Source organism: Oryctolagus cuniculus, chromosome 12 (assembly GCF_051225735.1).
Source record: "Oryctolagus cuniculus isolate XC-2025 breed Fujian yellow rabbit chromosome 12, ASM5122573v1, whole genome shotgun sequence".
In the NCBI taxonomy this organism is placed as follows: Eukaryota; Metazoa; Chordata; class Mammalia; order Lagomorpha; family Leporidae; genus Oryctolagus; species Oryctolagus cuniculus.
The window spans coordinates 98452173-98457835 of record NC_142878.1 but is presented as its reverse complement, the minus strand read 5'-3'; the positions used below and the strand labels follow the sequence as shown (position 1 = coordinate 98457835).

Genomic DNA, 5663 nt, shown 5'->3' with positions numbered 1-5663 from the left:
AAATCTCAAAAAATACCGTTAAGGAAGCTATGGAGAAGAAAGGTACAGAACTTTAGCGAACCTCCAGTTTTCTTTGAAAGTATCCCTCACCCTCAGGTGCCTTGACGTTGCAGGAAACCGGGGTTCCTAACCCCTGACAAGCAGCCTCAGCTGCCTCCCCTAGGTGGCATGAATCAGGAAGTCAGGTGGGAGCCCAGCCTGCGGTTTCACAAGGCCCCCAGGTGATTCTGTGGCAAGTTCAAAAGCCATTGGCAGGTAGTCATCCCTCCCATCCCTGCTTTTCAGCCAGTGTTTACCCGAACACTCAATTAGCGCCAGCCCCAGTGCTAGGCAATAGAGAAACAGCAATTGTGTGATAAGCAAAGGCTCCAAAGGGAATACTGCATAAGGGAGGTAGTATTCCAGAAGTAACAGCTAAACAGAGACCCGTGGATACACAAGGGTGGAGAGAGGCTGTTCCAGGCAGAGGGAACAGCACGTGCAAAGCCAAGTTTGAAACTCAGCTTGAGAACAGTGGAGAACCAAGAGGGTTTTCAATACAGGGATTGTGTAATGAAAAATGCTTTTAGACATAATCATTCAGGCCATGCCGTGGATCGAGATGGGGCAAGACTGGAAGCCAGGAGACCTGCTAGGAGACCATGGGAGCAATTTTAACAGGAAATAACAGCGGCTGGGATGGGGGAGAGGCGACAGGCTAAGGAGCTGTGAGCTAAGGGGGCATCCGGGATGGCAGCCTGTTTTCTGGCTTGGGAGGTTGGGGGAATGTCCATCTGGTTTCCAAAGAGAGGGAACATAGGTGGAGACGCAGAGTTGGTGGGAGGTTCGGATTTGAACTTCTTAACTGTGACGCATCGCTGGGGCATCACTTGCAGATAAGACGTGGATGCCAAATGGCAGAAGCAGAGGAAATGACTTCAAGGCATCTGACCCAGTGTCAAGACATCAGGGCTAAGTGACCTCTAGATTCTGCAATGAAGATATCCTCACAGGCCCTGTGACAGCCTTGGTAGAGAAATTGGTGGCAAGGAGAGAGGATGTTTCCAAGCAGTTGAGCACGAAGGTGCTACAGAAAACGATAAAGTGGTGACAGAACTGAGAGGAGGTTGTTTCCTGCTGACAGGAATCAGGGGGTGAGTAACAGCTCAGGAGGCCGGCCTCTGGGCATGTCTCCTGCATTTGTGCATGGGCTTTAGCCTTGGTCAGGGAGGACAGCATGCAGCTCAGGGGTGGCCAGGGAAGGAGGGAGGGAGAGAGAGAGGAGACCTCAACTGAGGGGAGATTTGGCAGCCTTTAGGGCAGAGAAAATGCAGATGGCTTGAGATGTTTGGAGAAAGAGAGAGACTTTAACAAGGGATTCAGCAGACATCTCTCCACCTGACTTTCACATAAGCCTTTAATCTTCACAACAATCCCCATGTGGTAAAGCACATGTTTTTCCATTTGACTGAGGCTAGGCTCAGATGATTTAAATGATTTGCCCAGGCTGTCTGGCCAGTGAGCGGCGGGGCTGGGGTTTGAACCTGCATCTCCTGATGCAAAGCGTTGCTTCTGCTTTAGGGGTAAATGAGACAAAGATTGTCCATCCTGCATCACGAAAACTTAGTAGAGGGGATCTTAAAGAACATCTTGTTTTAAAGAGGAAGTTGATGTAAAATAAAACAAAACTGCCTTCAATTCCTTTGGGAACAGACCGTGGACATAGGGATGCCCACTGCTAGAGAGGAGGGCTGGGGTTGACCTCAGCACACTGTTCCTGCTATTGTTATGGGTGAAAAGGTAACAGAGAAAGATGATCTCGGTCCTTTGTCTCACAGGAAAGAATTGTCTCACGTGGAAGAGCCATCAGAAGTGTGGGGTGGGCAACTTGTTTCTACAGTAACCTGGGGGCTCAGAAGAGTGGAATCACCACTCCCTTGCTATTCTCATGATAGGATTGGAAGCTCCCAAGGAGTGGGCAGACACCTTGGTTTTTGGTAAAGGCAGCTTTTGGGGGAAAACGTGCAGCAGGATTTAGCACCTTGATCCTGCTGAAGGTAACTTGTGAGGGAAGCAAGCATTGTGCACCCTCTTAGAGGGACTCTGCTTTCCCCATTTTCCATAGGGACCAACGTGCTTGTTAACCCATCTGACTCCGCACTGTCATCTGTGTGAGAATCTGGTGCTTCTGTGCCATCGCTCCAGGTCGTTTCCTTGGCAAAGCACTCATCACTTAGACTGCACTGTGAGTCACATGCAAATGCCACCCCAACTCCCCAGTGCCCCAAAGAGCATGTAGGATGCTGTTCAGAACAAACAGTTGTTGGAAGTATAGATGAAAACGTGTGCGGTCTGGGTGATCATCCAGCTCCTTCGTTACCCAGTGGAATAACATTGAATAAACCAGAATCCCATCCAAAACGTGACATAAAACATCGTCTTACTATACTCACAGGTTCCAGGAATCAGAAATGCAACCAGAACACAGCTGCGAAAGGGTTGAAGGCTGGACTCATCTGGAACTTCTTCACTCACGTGTCAGGTAGCTGGGCTGGGATGACTTCAGACGGGGCTCAGCGGGGACTGTTGACCAGAGTTCATTTATGTGGCTTCTCCGAGTGGCTTGAGCTTCCATACAACATGATGAGGAACGAGGAATTCCCTGAGGACCTGGAGAACCACTCGGAGGAAGGGACTCCTGCAGAGCCCCGGATCCCTGCATTGGAGGCTGATGAGTCCAGATTACAAACCAAAGCCCGCCTCATACACCAGTACTTCCATTAGGTCAGGGCTACGGGCTGAACTGTGTCCCCCCAAAACTCACATGTTGAAGTCCTAAGTCTCAATATACAACTGCATTTGGAGATGGGGCCTTTATAAAGATGATCACATCCAAATAATGCCACTGGGTTGGGTCCTCACGCAATCTGTGTTCTTATCAGAAGAGATCAGAACACAGATGACCCAGAGAGATGACCATGTAAGGACACAGGGAGAAGACGCCATCCCCAAGCCCAGGAAAGAGGCATCAGTGGAGACCAGCCCTGCTCACCTTCCAGATTGCTGAGAAAGTCCACGGTTGATGTTTATGTCACCCAGTCTGTGGTGTTTAGTCATGGCAGGCCTAGCAGACTGGCAGCGGGGAGCCCACTCATCACACAGGCACAATCCCAGCTACTGCCAGGGTGAAGGGTGCAGCACCTGCCATTCTGGCTGAATGACATCCCCGTGCCTCTGGCTTTCCAGGGTTGTGTGGCTGTTTACTTTCTAGCAATTAACCACCCATTTTCTGTCTAATAGTTCATGTTCCACTCACCTCTGGGGCTTAGGATCCTTGGAGAGAAATTTAGGGTTTTTCTACTTTTTCTCTTCTGTGTCATATTCAGTTAGGAAGTGATGCTGACAGCTGATCCATGCCATTGGTTTTGGAAATTTCTGATTGAAGTAGGATGGCAGGACCACATCGGGACTGTGGGGTGGGATTTGTAGATCGATCGATCGATCGATCTATCTACACATACTTATGTATACATATGTATACATATGTACTTTTCATATGAATGAAAAGTCTCAAGAAAGTACACTTCAAATTATATTTCAGTGGTAAGAGTATATCCTTAAAATAACTGAAAAATAACTGAAAATGTGAAAGTTCTGAGTATAGGAACAGTTGTCTCTGAGTGGCAATAATGGGAAAATACTAGAAGCAAGCTAAATATGTAAGATTAGGAATGATTACGCTTCACAGTTTATGTGTATCACGGAATGCTACACTATCATTAAATTTGTGTTTTTAAAGGATTCTTAGTTGCATGGGAAAATGGACAAGAGAGTGTTAAAGTAGGGGAACGTGTTTATGCCCCTTTCTCTTACAAAACATGGAGTATGTGGGCATACATTGGAAGGAGGGATGGGTCAAAGGAGAGATGAAAACAATTATGTGTCTCTCAAGACTCTTTTTTAAGGAGCAAAGAAATAAAAAGTGACTAAAAGGAAACACTTCCTAATATTAATGGTAGTTTTTTCTTTAAAATTTTTCTGCACTTCTAAGAATTCAAAGATGAATGCATTTCACATTATCAAAAATAAAAAGTAAACTATAAAAAGTAACATCTTAACGTGTGGGTGGAACTAGCAGTTGTCTTCCCCCAGGTGTGGGTGCCACACCTTGCCCGTCTCCTGCTGAGTGACATTTGGGATTTTCAGGAATGCCGGCCTCTCCCTAGCCTTCCTTCCCTTTCTCTTTCTTCTACTACTTCTCCTCCAAGATGACATTGCAGCTGAGGCAGCCCCTGGCCCAGCTGGCTTTGTATGCTGCTGACAGTGGCACCAAAGAACATTTGGTGGGAGAAGGCATCACAAACTTTAGGAGCTATTAGGGGCTTCCAGAACCTTCTAGTTCAACATAGCTGTTGATCCCGCTGTCAGCTAGAAAAGTAAGGCACGGACAGCACAACACATGCCAGTTTGCCGTAATAAGCCATTATGGGTCTTTCAACCATGAAGTTGTCTGATTCATTTCTGAAGCAATTTGTATTTTCAGGCCTGTGCCATTTCCATAAATCTGCCCACTGCATGAAGCACAGGATGGGGGGATAGGGTTTAGCAGCAGCACATGTGAGCAGAGCCTGCGGGCGGCTCCCTGGCTGCCTGTGAGCTCTGTGGGGTTAGCAATGGGTGATGGAGAGCCCTGGCTAATATCAGGCAATGCTGTGTGCAGACGTGGGCTTTGCTGGCCAGTGCTGGGCAGGTGTTCAGTTGCTGGAGCAATGTGTTCCGTTTGTTATGAAGCAGCTGAAGAGGCATTGACCACAAGCTCAAGCAAGTCTCAAGTGGAATGGATGACAGAACAAAGGGTATGGTGACTGAAACAGGGAAGACCGGAAGTCACTCTGGGGGCCTTTGTAAAATACCCGGCTGTGTGGCTGTTACCAGGCTTCACTGCAGCACCACACCAGGGCCCTATCCAGCAGCCATTTGCAATTCAGTGTCAGGGAGAACTTTCTAGCAATTGAAGGATTCTCTGATAAGCAGCTCTGAAAGGCAGTGAAACTGGTGCCATGGCTTAGGCCGGTGCCGAGGCTCAATAGGCTAATCCTCCACCTGTGGTGCCGGCACACCGGGTTCTAGTCCCGGTTGGGGCACCGGATTATGTCCCGGTTGCTGCTCTTCCAGTCCAGCTCTCTGCTGTGGCCAGGGAGGGCAGTGGAGGATGGCCCAAGTGCTTGGGCCCTACACCCACATGGGAGACCAGGAGAAGCACCTGGCTCCTGGCTTCGGATCAGCACAGCATGCTGGCCACAGCGGCCATTGCAGGGTGAACCAACAGAAGGAAGACCTTTCTATCTGTTTCTCTTTCTCTCACTGTCCACTCTGCCTGTCAAAAAAAAAAAAAAGGCAGTGCGTTCCCTAGCAGGGGGCAAACAGAGACCAAACATCCAGTTCTCAGGACTGTGGTGGAGGGGAGAAAGCAGAGGGCTGGAGGCAGAAGACTGAACTCAGCACATTAGGATCCCTCTTTTCTGTTCTGTCTAGCTCTGAGATTTTTTAATTTTACTTATCAGTACTGTGTCTTATCCATGAAAAAGACTTGTACACAAATGTCCACAGTAGTTTTATTCATAATAGACCCAAACTTGAAACAACTGAATAGTAGATAATAATAGATAAATGAATAAACAAAT

The 5663-nt window shown here is 47.9% G+C and overlaps 1 long non-coding RNA gene across 1 annotated transcript; it reads left to right on the top strand.

Moving 5' to 3' along the window:
* Positions 1-1491: 1491 nt before the first annotated feature.
* LOC127485718 (uncharacterized) lies at positions 1492-3967 on the top strand. Its single transcript, XR_016217619.1, has 3 exons — positions 1492-1562; positions 2105-2224; positions 2435-3967. It is a non-coding gene; the product is annotated as an uncharacterized LOC127485718 (long non-coding RNA).
* Positions 3968-5663: the final 1696 nt, after the last annotated feature.